The sequence below is a fragment of the Ixodes scapularis genome, unplaced genomic scaffold (assembly GCF_016920785.2).
Source record: "Ixodes scapularis isolate PalLabHiFi unplaced genomic scaffold, ASM1692078v2 PGA_scaffold7__128_contigs__length_106722199, whole genome shotgun sequence".
NCBI classification, from domain to species: Eukaryota; Metazoa; Arthropoda; class Arachnida; order Ixodida; family Ixodidae; genus Ixodes; species Ixodes scapularis.
The window spans coordinates 38,874,858-38,888,723 of record NW_024609882.1 but is presented as its reverse complement, the minus strand read 5'-3'; the positions used below and the strand labels follow the sequence as shown (position 1 = coordinate 38,888,723).

Here is a 13,866-nt window from a genome sequence, read left to right as displayed (position 1 = left end):
ACGTATTCATCTCATCCTATTCTATGCGACCCCGCGGCCGCGTGAGGTGGAGTGGTAAAGGATGTAATAGAGAAGTTTCAACTGCCCCTCTTCCCAATTTTATGCAATCTCTATGGTTCACAGCTGTCACTCTTACAAAACTCAACCTCTGCTTCCTTTGAAAAAAACAGATAGCATGGCCGAAACTGGAATCCAATACAGAAGGTTTTCTCGTGACCCGAAAGTGCAATGACATGTCGTCCTCGACCTTGACGAGATAAGCGGTAAGATCCCTTTTGTCAATGTTCCGAGATTTGAAAGATAACTGTAGTGGCATTTTGCCGGGACCATTGACCCTGTGCGCTGATCAAGCTTAATTGTAAAATACCTTCTTTATTTAGGTTTTTTTTTTCTTTTTTGCGGAGAGGAGGCGGGGGCATTCGTACATCAAAATCTGCAGTTTATCGGATGAATCCGAATTGACCAATATTTTACCGTCGTTTGTTTTTCGGAGCTTTTTGGATTTATCCGAAAACACGGAACCTTAAATATGTGCTTCGCCACTGCAATGGCCGCTGCAGTAGCGTCTGATGTTCCGTCAGTACAAGCCATGTATACTGGGGCGCTGTGTGAAGATCTGCGGGGACATACTTCAAATAAAACTGGGTTTGATACACGCTTTTCCAACGTGACAGCCTTCACACCTTCCCTTCTTTCATCCTATTTCCTGTCATCAGTGCCCTCTCTACTTCCTTCTGAAGTAACTAACCGGGTTAAAGTTCCCAAATTAGTCCCTCTCCTTCCAATTCTCATCTGAATAAGCGCTTGTACTGCCGTGTAGGCTTGTGTCACTACTGCTTCGTTAAAAACCCCATTTTCGGAGTCGTACCGCATTTGTTAAATTCCTAGTCGACAGCGCTCAACGTGTCGCGAGCCTAAGGACACGCTGCCTCATTTTGTTTTGTTTTATTTATTTGGTTGTATAATTTGTGTTATAAACAAATAATGTGAACATACTGCACATATAGTCATGTGCCTATATTCTGTGATATATTACTTTCTGTCGGTGGAGATGGAACAAGTTTATAAACAGTCTAATAATACTCAAGTAAAAGCAATGTTTACGGAGCGTTTCTGCTTTCTATTGCATCCTTTTATAATCTCGTAACACTGCTCTCGAAGCTACACACTCAGCCTACCAGATGAAGTGAAGTGAGTAAACCCAAGCTTACTCGATGGCAAGTGTGATTTAGAGTGAATGACGCGACGAGTTGTCACACGATTCGGCAAAACGACATAAAGTTCACTCGCTGAAAGACAGACACATTTTTCTTGTTTGACACGGGAGCGTTGAGACGATTGATATGAAAGTATCATCGCGTACACTTTAATGCGTAAAAAACTGCTTAAAAAACAAACAAAAAAACTTACCAGTTTGAAAAATGTGCTGGTATAGACGAAAATCGACTGACTAAGACATTCCGTCAAATGCAACGAAGTTGCGATTTGACGTTTAATGTCATTACAGTTGGCGGGAAAAATGCGACTTCACGCCATGTTACACTGTGCAATCACGTAATAACGACACGTGACATTGTGACGCCATGCGGTAAGACAAACACTAGCAACGAATATCCGTCGAGAGTTCCCATTCAAAGTTATCGGTTTAAAAAAAACCTTAAGCGTGAAGTTTAAGACCCGTTCGTTTAACTCTTTGACAATTTCAGAGACGCTAGACCTTGCAGAAACACCAGGCATAGTTAAAAAATACATCCAGTGTTGAATTATCTGGGGGTATTACCTTTCTCGAAGTCTCGAAGCGCGGCACACAGGTCGATCTTGTAAATATTTCCAGCCAAGCGTAGCGCGGTGAATCACTCCACTGCGATCCTCGACGACACCTCTGCCACCAACTTATCGCGCAGTGTTCTGGTGCCACGAAAAGCCTAACCGGGAACGGTCGAAGCAACGTTATTATGTTGAAGTTAGAACGCATCTAGGAAAAGTCAGCCCTTGACTGCTCAACGGTCAGACATGTAGTCCCACCAACAGCTGCTACCGCCGACAGATTACGTTTAGTGTCGAAGGACGCCAAGTTCCATGCAAGTGAAGGTATCCTTCCCTCCCTCGGTGATAAGTAATGGACGGCTCCGATGTTTACGTGCTTGCGAGGAGGTTGTTGAGGGTAGTTGGCGGTGTCCCGTGTCGCTCGACAGACAAGCGCGTGCCAAGAATAGTAGCGATGTTGTTTTTGTTTGACGTCTAGCGTTCGGGATCCGAGTATGGCCTCCGAGATTCGTGACACGCATAGCTCCTCTCCGTCCTTTCCAAACGCTCGGCTTCCCAGCGAAAGGAGCGTATGGCTAGGGTTCGGAGTTCTTTGTTTAAACCGGTAAAAACCGATAAAAGTACGCCGAATCCATTTTCGGAAATTTAGTTTTAACCGAAAAAGGTCAGTTTTTAGGTTCGGCATTTCCGATTTTAACCGATTTTAACCGATAAAAAAAACGTCGAATCCATTTTCTAAACTTCAGTTTTAACCGAAAAAGGTTACTTTTTACCTTCCAGTCGTACCGCAGAGCCGTGACGAAAAAGTGGAACGACACTGTCTATCGAAACGTGTCCGTATGCATGGGATACACGGATGCCATCACAACGTTACAAACACTAGCAACGAATTACAAAAACGTGCGGTTCGGCTATTCGATAATTTGCCCCGGTTTCAATCAACTTCCTGTAGTTTCAATAAACATAAAATACTTACGGTAGATAACCTTTTTTTGTCTAAAGGCGGCGATTTCAATTCACACACAAATTAACATTGATCCTAAGATCGTTCACGAGACATACCTACCCAAGCAAACAAATTACAACCTGAGGCACCAGCAGTTTCCAAAACCAAAAATGAGAACTAATTATGGTACTCAAAAATTATCCCACCAGATTGCAGATATTCTAAACGAACATTATTGCGTGTATGAGACGGCCTAGAAAATCGATTTCATGTTTCATTTAAAAAAATACCTGAGGGAATATTTTAATGTTGCTTGTGTACATGCCTAGTGAGTTGTGTTATTAATCAGTGTTTTTTAAGCTGAAGAGAGTTTAGCTGGCTAAAATAATTTCTTTTTTGACTTGTGCTGCCGAGATGGCTTTTCATTTTATTTCTCTATCTCGATTTGTGCCCTGCTGTTGAGTGTTGTTACAGGGGTTGGGACCCAGTCAGGTAATTGTATACGCCTTTTGTCCCAACCCTCTTGACAATTGTGTCAAAAATAAAATAAACAAACAATAAACAACCAAACAAACGTTTTGGTTTAATGTGCGCATCATCGATCGGAACGTGACGTCCGAAATGCCCCATGACTTCGACATGTACGAGCGTGTTTTCAAACTCGTAAGGAAGACTAACTTGATGCCAGCTGCGGATCTTGTGTTGTGCCTCAAAACAACGTATTTGTGACCGTCAAACAACGTCGTTTGACGGTCACATTTGGTTGATTGGCCCATTTTGACTGAGGCAGCGCTTCATATCCTCAGCCTGCTAGTGTCCAGTGTTAGTGTTGAGAGGGCATTCTCCAAGCTCAGGGTCATATTAATAGGAAAGAAAGAGTGCGGATCAACGATAAGAACCTGAGAAAATACATGTGTATGTACTATAATAAGACCACGTAATCATGATGTACAAAAGATCAAAGATAAAAGATGTAGATGTACAAAAATCAAAGAGCGTTGGTGTTTTTATTTCTTTTCCCTCAGTGTTTTATTCTTTCTTTTCTTTGTTTCTTGCAAAAGATCAAGTTGTATGTTTTTGGGCATAGGCTTCGTATCTGAGTTGTTTGTACTTCTGTGTTTTTTTTTTTGTTTCTTTTACAGTTGCACACATTTGCAGTGAAAAAAATCCCCGCTAATTTTAGGGGAAAAAATTGCCCCGCAAAATCCCCGCCAAATTTACACTCGATTCTCTCACCAAAGATGTGCATTTTCTGCCACTTGCGTTAGGCACACGTCAATCTACACCGATGTTAGTAGTGGGGGACTTTCCACCCCCTCCCCTCCGTACCCTTCCCTCCTCCTCCTCAAGAGCTGCGCTCTAATTCGGCGTTACAGGGGATGGTAAACGTCTTTCATTTTTTTGTTTTAATGTTGAGTCAGTATTGTGGTCAAGTAATCAGCGTCCAACAGATGAAGTGTGGGTATGATCATATAGGGGTGCAGAAAACGTGTTCAATATGCATCTGCACATCGTTTAAGTTTTTCTGCTCTTAGCGTGTCTCGTGCGTTTGTTTACCTTCATGATGCGCCCACTTGCTTTTGTTTCCCCTCGATCCCGCAGCAAATGAGGCGCCCGCTATTCTGCCTCATCATCGAGCGTTTTTTTGCGCGTTCTCTATTTTGCTTATTGACTGGAGCGGCCACCCTGCGTTTCGATGCCCCAAAGGCGCACTTTTTCGAAGACTTTCTCTTCGTTTAGATCCTGATAATTACAGTAAAGTGGTAATTTGCGCACTGTGGAGGAAGTTGACGCGTAAACATTATTACACATCCTGACTGGGTTGCTACAAGTTGTGTCTTAGCTAAGAAAGTGAAAACAAGCGCTGCCAAAACCAGCACCCTAACTGTGTTGCACTTAAATAGCGTCTCGGGGTGCTTGTAGGCTTCTATCTTTCGCAATGCTTTCTTTCAAACAGTATTTTCAGAGACGCTGCTGATGACAAGCTGACCCAGACGTCTTCTGGCTATTGGACTGTGTTGTTTTTATTACGGTGCCCGGAACCTGTATTCGATTGGTGTTCTTGCCGTCTTTACCCGCCCGTGCATCCAAACTCACCTCAAAATAGCAACAAATTGTTTCACAAAAGGCAACATGTCATGATGCCGGATGTCGCGATCCTGGCTGTTGGTCGTATATAAGCACTGGCAAGCTGGTAAATGAATGCAAACGTTGCCGTCGTCGCGAGGTCTCGCGTCTGTTATGGTTCATGTGGACTGTGCGTGCATACCGACTATAGCAGAATTGGCATATTGCACACTCACATACGCTGCTGTGCTACGGCCAGGATTGTGGCAGGCCACAGCGTGAAGCTTTCATGACGTCGCCCGGCGGAAATCGAGAGATCACTTCTAAAGACATGGCAAACACGTCAGTACGAGACGCGCTCAGATCCAGGCACCACACTTCTACTGTACAGAGTATGATGGATGCAACGTGCTGTACAGCACTTTGCATCCGTCATAAACTTTTGGAAGAAATAAATGCGTGCTGTATAAACAAACTCACCCTTTTCACCAGCTTTCTGTTCATAAAAAGTTTCGCAACCTTGTAGAAAAGTTCAAATACGGGCGGATGATTGATGATGTAGATTCCCCTGACCCGCAACGGTAGCAGTCCTGGAATGATAGCAACAGAAGTGAGCGTACATCGTTTCTGTCCGCCTTCTCTTTCTTCTTCTTTATTTTTTAATAACTTTTGTGTGTGTAATGCACACCAAATAACAATAGGTTCTTAAAGGGACAATGGAATGGTTGTTCAACTTCTTCCTCTTTGGCTCTAGTCCTCGACTCAGAAGCGAAATTAGAAACCACGTGGTTATGAGGTAGTTTAGCAACGAATGCGTTGAAAAAAAAAATTGGGTTGTGTGTATGTTTATACAGCCTAGAACTTGGTCTGCCTCAACGGGCGACGAGTCTCCCAGCTGTAGATGAGTGATTTAGCCAGTGCAGTACAACCGCTAGCCTGGGGTCTTCAACGTGCATCTCGCAGTTGTGATACACGACCGCACGCCGGGACGATGCTCCGGATGCGTTGACTGCGAGTTTCCATTGTGCTTTTTAAGCACACCGTGCATGAGACCGGTCGACTTGATGCATTCGACCAGCAAGTCTATCCTGGACAATGAGCGACGTGATGGCACTTGTATTCACTTGCAAATGACAAGTGATGATAAGTGATGATTCGGAAGTGGTTATGAGGGCCGTCATGGCGCGCATTGTCTAGGATAGACTCTCTGGTCGACTACATTAAGTCGGCCGGGCTTAGTCAATGCATTTAGCTCCCTCACCCAACCCTTTTCTCTCCCATAATTGATGATAGAGGCCAATGATTGCGCACCCCCTTCTCTCTCTTTTTGATAAAAAAAAAACATCGTTTTATTTACTCATTGTCCAGGAAAGCTTTTGAATGGGGCCAGCTGAACATGAAAAACACACTCTTGCAACCGAGCAACTTTCATATCTTGTGAAAATTCACAAGCAATGAGCCAACTTGCTCAGCTTAAGCCCATATCCAGGAAAGCGTATCAAAATATTCGTCAAAGGATTAACTATTGACGAGCGCACAAGTACGAGTGACGCAGCACTTGCGTCCAATAAAGGCCCGTTCACACTCTTGCAACCGAGTACGACCGAGAAAGACGAGACCTGTTGAAACCTCTTAAATATTTTTTTAGGACGAAAGAACACACTGGTATTCTGGCGCCATCTATGCGGTTACCCCGGAACTGCATTTCACAAGAGCGAAGGTTTTGTGGGATTTCCGAGGTCAAATGTGCGTAATGCCTTTAAGGAAGGATCGTTTATAACGTTGACAAAGGTTTTTCGAGCCAAGAAAGAAAGAATAATGCGCGAGAGAAATAAAGAATATGCCGGACCGCCAAGTTTACACTGCTACCCAATAGATGGCGCCAGTGTGTCCTCTCGTTGCCAGGGAGGCGTAAGTGAGGGGGGGGGGGGGGGGCAACTATTCGAGTACACCATAGTGTAACTGCTAGATCGGTGATCACGGGATATGGACTCCATTTAATTGCTGTATTTTGCTGGGAGTCTATGGGGCAAAGGGTCGTTTTATTTCCTAACTCAGGTCATAAGAACCCATTGATGTGCTTGAATAATTTACGCAAGGTATAAATTATTACTTTTCCATAGCCACCAGTTTTGTTCTGATAAGTATTTGTTTAACGCGAAAAATGGTAAATTCCGCCATTTTGGACGTTGCTGCTTGTCTGGCAACCCTGCTTTCTAATTGCTTGTCATGAGACGCGAGAGGAGGAAAGGTGCGTAGAGCAGCTGAGTTGCAAAACAGCGGCCCTTCTGCTCTCGTGCAGGCAACATTGACGCATATCCTTTCCAAATCCTCTCCCTCAGGCGCCGCGCCGCCATCAAATTGCGAACACTCTCCAGGTTTTGAGTTGCACCCACCCTCACTCGTTGTAAGAGGTCTCAAGCACCCAGTTCTAAGAGGTCGCAAGAGTGTGAACGGGGCTTTAATGTGCTGGGTTCGTCAGCCGGCTGACGTGCTTGGGCACTGCAGATGCAAGCTAAAAAAATAAACTGCTATATTTTACAAGCTTCGTACCAAAATGTGCGTCCTAGGCTTTCTACCCTCGTGCTCTAGTGTCGGCCAACTAAACGATATGCGATTAAAATTCCTTTATAAACTCATTGATTCCAACTCAAAATTCATTTCATTGTACTTTTAATGCTTTACTTCACTATATAACAAAAAGCATCGTTTTTTTTTTTATGTCGACGCGGCAAGTTGAGCTCCTAGAACCGTCTAAGCATATCCCCCGATACCACTTGTGTACACATCTTGTGGTACTAATGAAACAGGAAGTGAACTAAATTCAGGAGGGTATGCGTGCACATTCTTTGTGTCCGTGCTCAGTGAACGAATTAGTCCGCCTGTCTTCAGTATACTTTCTGTTTTATTCTTTCCACCAGATGTGCACTTAAGCGCACACGCTCGTCACGAATATTATAATAGCGAGTTTTAGTAATGCCCTATACGAGTTAAAGCTAGCGCTGTGGGTTTGTGTTAGCGTTGCGTGTTCTCCACTGCGCGTGCGCGGAGCCTAGAATTGCGGTCTTGGATTGGTGCGTGGCGACTATACGCGCATGCTCAGCGTCAAGCATGAAACGCTAACGCAAACCCACAGGGCTTGCATTTGCGCATATGCGATGCTGAAACTCTATACTAAAACTCTATTATTCACATGCTTACGTAAACGTTCTTTCGGGATCAATTGATGACTCTCGAAAGTAAGGAAGGTGAATAGAGTATAGGGAGATAATAAAAAACAAAGAAGCCAACATTTGCTCATCATTGACTTCTAAGTTTTGCTAACAAGGTGCATTTGACATGTGTGCATGCGGGGCTGCTCTCGTGCACCACAGGGACGTAAACAATATTGCAGCAATGGAGTTAAGTTTGAGAACTGCTTTGCTTGCCCATGTAGCCAAAACTTTCATCATCGGCTGTGCTTTAATTGAACTGATCTAAGACGGTCGAGCCAGGAGGTGGTAGTGGTGTGTTTTCTACGTCACGGAAAAAGGCGAGCACGGGGCTCTGATTGAACACGCAGGGCGAGTCAGCGTTCGGCTGAAACTCCTCACTGATTCAGCCCGAGTCTCAGCCTAAACATTGACGCAGTACTTGTGTCGAATCTTTGTCCCGCGCTGGTCTTTCTTCTTTAAGGTGCAACCTAACCATGTATGCCGTTTTCCTTCATTTTTCTGGGTTTATAACTTCCTTTGTATTCTACACGCATAAGGTTAATGTTAAATTAAATACCACTTTTGTGTTATTTAATTTAATGTCTCAATAATACGTTGAATTTTAGGTATTATTTCATTATTTAACTTTTAGTAGACCACAGTTTCTTCTATTGAACAACATTTTTCTTGACTTATAACGTCCCAATGTCCACGATAATGTATGTAAATGGCCTGTTAGATATAGTGAATTAAAAAAGTAAGCAAATATCTGCACAGAAAATGTACATTTTTAATAAAAAGAAAAGTTTAGAATAGTGTTTTTTTTTTTTTTTTCTGCTGTAAAAACGGAATCACGTCAACTGACGAAACATTAAATTATGAGGCATCTTTTGATGTTACATTTGTCAAAAATGGCATATAGATAGATTACACGCGAGGTACAGTAGTAAATCAGAAAGTTTCTCCGTTCGATTACGGCAAGTTGCCGTTTTCTAATATCAAATACAGATGGCGACACGTGTTCAATAGCAGCTTAATTTGGATTTGTCGCCATGTGCCGCTTGGAACACCACGTGAGAGACAGTAATGTCACCAGATGTGTGGATGTCAGGTACCTGGGTGTCCGAAGTAAGCGAGCCAGAAATGTAAAAACAACAAGCGCGTGTCTGCGAGTGGACCAGAGCTGCTTTGGCGCGCGTTTCAATGTGGATCGGTATGCCCAAATGAAATTGACGCCATGAAAGGGATTCCGGCGGTTGCAGTTCCACAACGTTTGCCAATTCAATTGTTTATTTCTTTATAAATTGCAGAAATTATTTTCGCAAACACACTACGGCTTGTTGGAATGGTGCGAATCAATTTGGAGTCGCACCAATCTCTATTTAGAGAGATTTAACCCCGTCCGGAGGTGCCCACTACCTGACGGTATCCTCTTACTGAAAAGGGACCCTGCAAGCAAGATTTCGGTTGCACGACAACAAATCTCAGATCTCCAAGTTGGTAAATAAATTAACACGCTGGTTTTCTGCTGGGGCGTGCCGGATGCCTTCCGTGGGTTTGACCCTATGATGTGAATATAGACTCTGTTTTACCTTTGATCAGGGCGCAGCCAACACTACAGGCAGATGAATCCAATCAAGTAGAGCCAAGATTGCACGGTCATGCAGTTCGTTTTCTGGGGGCGTGGGGGGGGGGGGGGGGGATTTGTGCGATCATCGGCTAAAGCAAATGTCGTACATACCTCGTGACATTACGTCTTTGTGCGTGTGTTCGCGTTATTTCTGTCTTCATATCTTTGATTGCGATTTTACTTATGATGAGACTGGGCATAGTTGCTGAACTCTGGGAAAATTTTGTATTTTTAACAAATATAACACGTTAATGCGGATGAAAAAAAGAAACGAACTCGGAAATTAGAGGAGTTGTAACACTTTTTTTTAGGTTTCTGGTCGTCAAATACCTCAATACTTGTAGCAACGCTAATTGTTCACCTTGATATATGCCGCGACTGTTCTGGAAGGTTTTCGATATTGGTTCTTTTGTTATGTTTTTATTTCTAACATTTTTTTTCTATGTTGTCACAGAACAAATTCATCATCTGTACTCTATATTGCACTTATGCGACTTTATTTAGCTTCAGAGCCGCCTCGAAGGCAACGATCAAGTCAAAGCGCTGGCCTACAGATTCCCAGATCGCTCTAAGGATTCCCAGGCGTTCAGTGATGATAATAATTTAACGTCTAATCTCAGCCTTTTAGCAGCCGCGATCAAGAGTGGTAGAAAATGTTAACATTCGTTTTCTGTACTGACAGCTAGCTCCTGGTTAGCTAATTTGCTAGAGCGGTTCGCCAGTCTTGGAGAGGTCTGGGTTTTTTTCCCACACCTGGCGGAAGTTTTCAACGAAGACGACTTATCGGGGTATGGCCTCACAAGGTCGGGTAGTATGGTTTCATAAAAGAAGCAGAAAGTTCATTTAAGACGCAACGACCCTTGGGACGGCCGTGCAACGATTATTCTGGCCAATGCAAGACCTACCTTAGATTTATAACTCTATCTCTCTCTGACTGTTTATGTGTTCCTCCGCAGACATGATGGCAGAATTATCGGTGAAGACGCCTAAAGCATATTCCGAGCGTGTTTGCTATATACGTATGCCTGCTTCGAACATTTTTGCAGGCAGTTTTTGTTCGACCAATGGGAGAGGACAGTCACACAAGGCAAGGAAAAAGTACGCCTGACACACTGTCTTCAGATCGTCTTTTGTATGATCATGTATAAGCAGCGGGACCACGTCCTTAGTCGATGCGAACAATCCTTCCGTGTAAGTGTGGCCCGCTCACGGTAGGTCCTCTAAATGAACTGAAGATACGACAGGGGCTTACCTGGACGAGTTTGACGAGCTCCCTCATTTCAAGCGGCGTATAGTAACAGAAGTGAGCGAGGGACAGTCCGTCCCCGTCTACAACAGCCACCACGCCGGCGATTTGAAATCTCTCGTTCAACAGGAAGTATTCGCCGGTTACGATGGCTGCCCTGAAGAACTCCTCCAGAGTGCATATGCTTGGATTCCAAGCTCCTGAAAACATGGTCGAAACAGGCAGAAGGATGCCAGTGAAAAACTGGTTCACACTTTTGAGTTTGAGTCTAATTAAGAGCATTGTGCTCCCCCGTCATTGCTTACAAGAATAACCCACACTACAAAAAAAACAAAAAAACAACATTGTTACGTTGGCGATTATTATGGTAGCCTTGAACTATGTATAACTATGTTGACTCGAGGATTTCGCTGCGTTTACGGAATCAAATATACTTACTGTGTATGAAAAATGATCACTCATAACATATAGTCTGATTTTTTCAAACCCATATTGAAATACATGCGAAACTTATTTAAAACTTATTTTTTAGAAATAAGTTTGAAATACATGCGAAATGGAACTTCCCGAGAGATGGCGCGAGTGTGTTTTGTAGTCTTAAGCAATCACGCAACTAATCACAACGCGCTCGGTAACAATCAGAAGCGAGTATGTCATCCAAGCTTTATGGCTGATCCGATGTTATGGCGCCGTAGTGGATGGAATGCAGCGTTTCATTCCAAGCTTTCTCATTTTTAACGCGCATAATAATTAACAGAATTTTCTTACCGAGCTTCAAGATGGCTATTCCTTTTCCATGTGGGTCGTAGCCTTTGAGAATGATGATGAGCTTGTTATCGCGGAACACTTCATCGATCTTGACATGAGAGGGTAGAGGGTCCTCAAACGTGTCCTTGTGCTCAGTCCTGGCTTGAAACTAGTTTCGAATAATCTTGAATGTATCCTGTACGCGGAATTTGCGGGACCGCGAAAATTTTACCAGGAACTCTTCGTTCGTTTGGCAGTACAAGTCCGGCTCCTCTGTAATTGCTGTATGAGAAAAAAATTATATGTTTTATAAGTGTTTGTTTATATAATCTTTACAGTCGAACCAGCGAAGACATCTTTATTTATTACCGCACCTACTTAGTAGGAGACCGCATAGAATGCTCTCCTCTGGTTAATATAAGCTTCCACCATCGATCTGGGTTCCCCGCTGCGACGGCGGACCCTGAAGGTTTCGTTATTCCTGGATTTGAGAAAAAGTTCAGTGGGAAGCAAAAAGTTTTCCTGAAGCCGCAGGAAGGAAGGAGTGCGTATCAGCACCTTTCCTGTTTAAAATTGTCCACCATAAAAATAATACTCCAGCCAAAGCCCAGACGTACCTCGGCAGGTTCCGCATTGCGCGTTCTTAGGTTCTTAGGTTGCAGCATACTGCACCCTCTGCATGCGGATTACGCTCGTTTCCCACCAAGTGGAGCCGTTATACCGTTTTTCAAGACGTAACAGTTTCATTCAGTAGGTGATTTTTAGAATTACACAGTCCGGACGTACCTGCAAGGAGTTTTCGGAGTTGCGCAACAGCCTCTTTATTGACCTGCTGTGTTTCGCCAAGTTCTCGCTCCGCCATAATTTGCAAGTCGGGAGAAAGTTTCACCATGCTTCAGACTTTTGACTTTCTCCCCTCGCTGTCCTGCAGATAAAAGTATGTGAAATAAGGTACGACATTGTTGTTGAGCTTTACTTTACTTATTTTGTAGAAAACAACGATGGGTTGCGCGACCATGCAGGCCCGTAGGTCACCGATGAGGGGGGAGGGGGAGGGGAAGAAAAGGATAAAAGAAGGGAAGAAATGAAGAAAATAAAAGAGAGAGTGTGACAGTTATAGTGTCGTCATAGTTGTCGTGTATGGATCAGGCGTATCATGGGCTGCAATGCAATTGTTCGGCTAGGCGGAGGAAAAGCCGGACTGTCACTGCGTATGGCGACCAGCACTCGGAAGTGAGGTTCTATGTCCATCTTCCTAGGCGGTTAGACCATCCTGGAACGTCAGTAGTGTTGCTATATTATGTCGCATAGCCGCGTGCGACTCAAGAATTTGGCTAGCGCTGTTAGCATTCTTTCCGCCTTGGCAGCTGTTGCTGTGGGCCTAATCAGCGCTTCCAGGGTGTCACTTGGGCATCCGAGGGCGGGGTAGGTTTGTCTTAGTTCGTCCCGCTCTTCTTTGTATAGGGGGCACACACATAGAAGATGCTCGTCGTCGGCGGTTACCCTACATTTACCGCATGCGTCATCTCGGTGGTCCTTCCATTTTGCCAGGTAGGTGGGAGTGAAGGCGCATCTGGTGCGTAACCTGTGAAGGACGGCCGTCTCGTTTCTCGTTAGGCGTCCGGGAACTTTAGCGGGTAGGGGTCCATTCTCGAGCTCCGGATTGCGTGCAGAGATAATTCGCCGCGTCAATAGGCGAGCGTCTGTGAAAGCGGGGACCTCAGAAATAAGACAGTTTGGCTCGTCGTGGGCCCGGTCCGCGAGGGCGTCAACTGCTTCATTGCCCTCAATCCCACAGTGAGATGGAAGCCACTGAAAGGCGATCGTCCATCCTCCCTTTTGGAGATTCTGAGCCTTGGCCATTACCTCCCGTGCCAGTGCAGGTGCCCTGTCGGGTTTCTCCAGGAGTCTTAGCGCCTCCCTAGAGTCCGTGAGCAAAACCAGGTTCCCCGGTTGTTTTCCATCCGTCATTGCCAGTCCCAGGCGGAGGGCTGCCAGCTCGGCTGTTGTGGATGACGCATGAAAGCTCAGTTTCTCCATTCTGCTGTGTCCTTCCGAGATCGCCGCAGCCGTAGCTGTTCTTCGTTGTGCTTTCACTGACCCATCTGTGAATGTCCGTGTCCATCCGTGGTAGAATTCGTTGATGTGCTGTGATGTGTGTTGGTACGCTACTGTCGCTGGGGTTACTCTCTTCGGACCCATCTGCACGATATTCATTTCCATCCTCACTGTGGGAGGCTCACTGGGCGGCGGTGGAAGTGTAATGTGG

At 44.6% G+C, this 13,866-nt stretch overlaps 1 pseudogene; it reads right to left on the bottom strand.

The window, feature by feature from the left end:
* Window positions 1–1,786: 1,786 nt before the first annotated feature.
* LOC121833335 lies at window positions 1,787–12,489 on the bottom strand (annotated as a pseudogene).
* Between the last annotated feature and the right edge of the window lie 1,377 nt (window positions 12,490–13,866).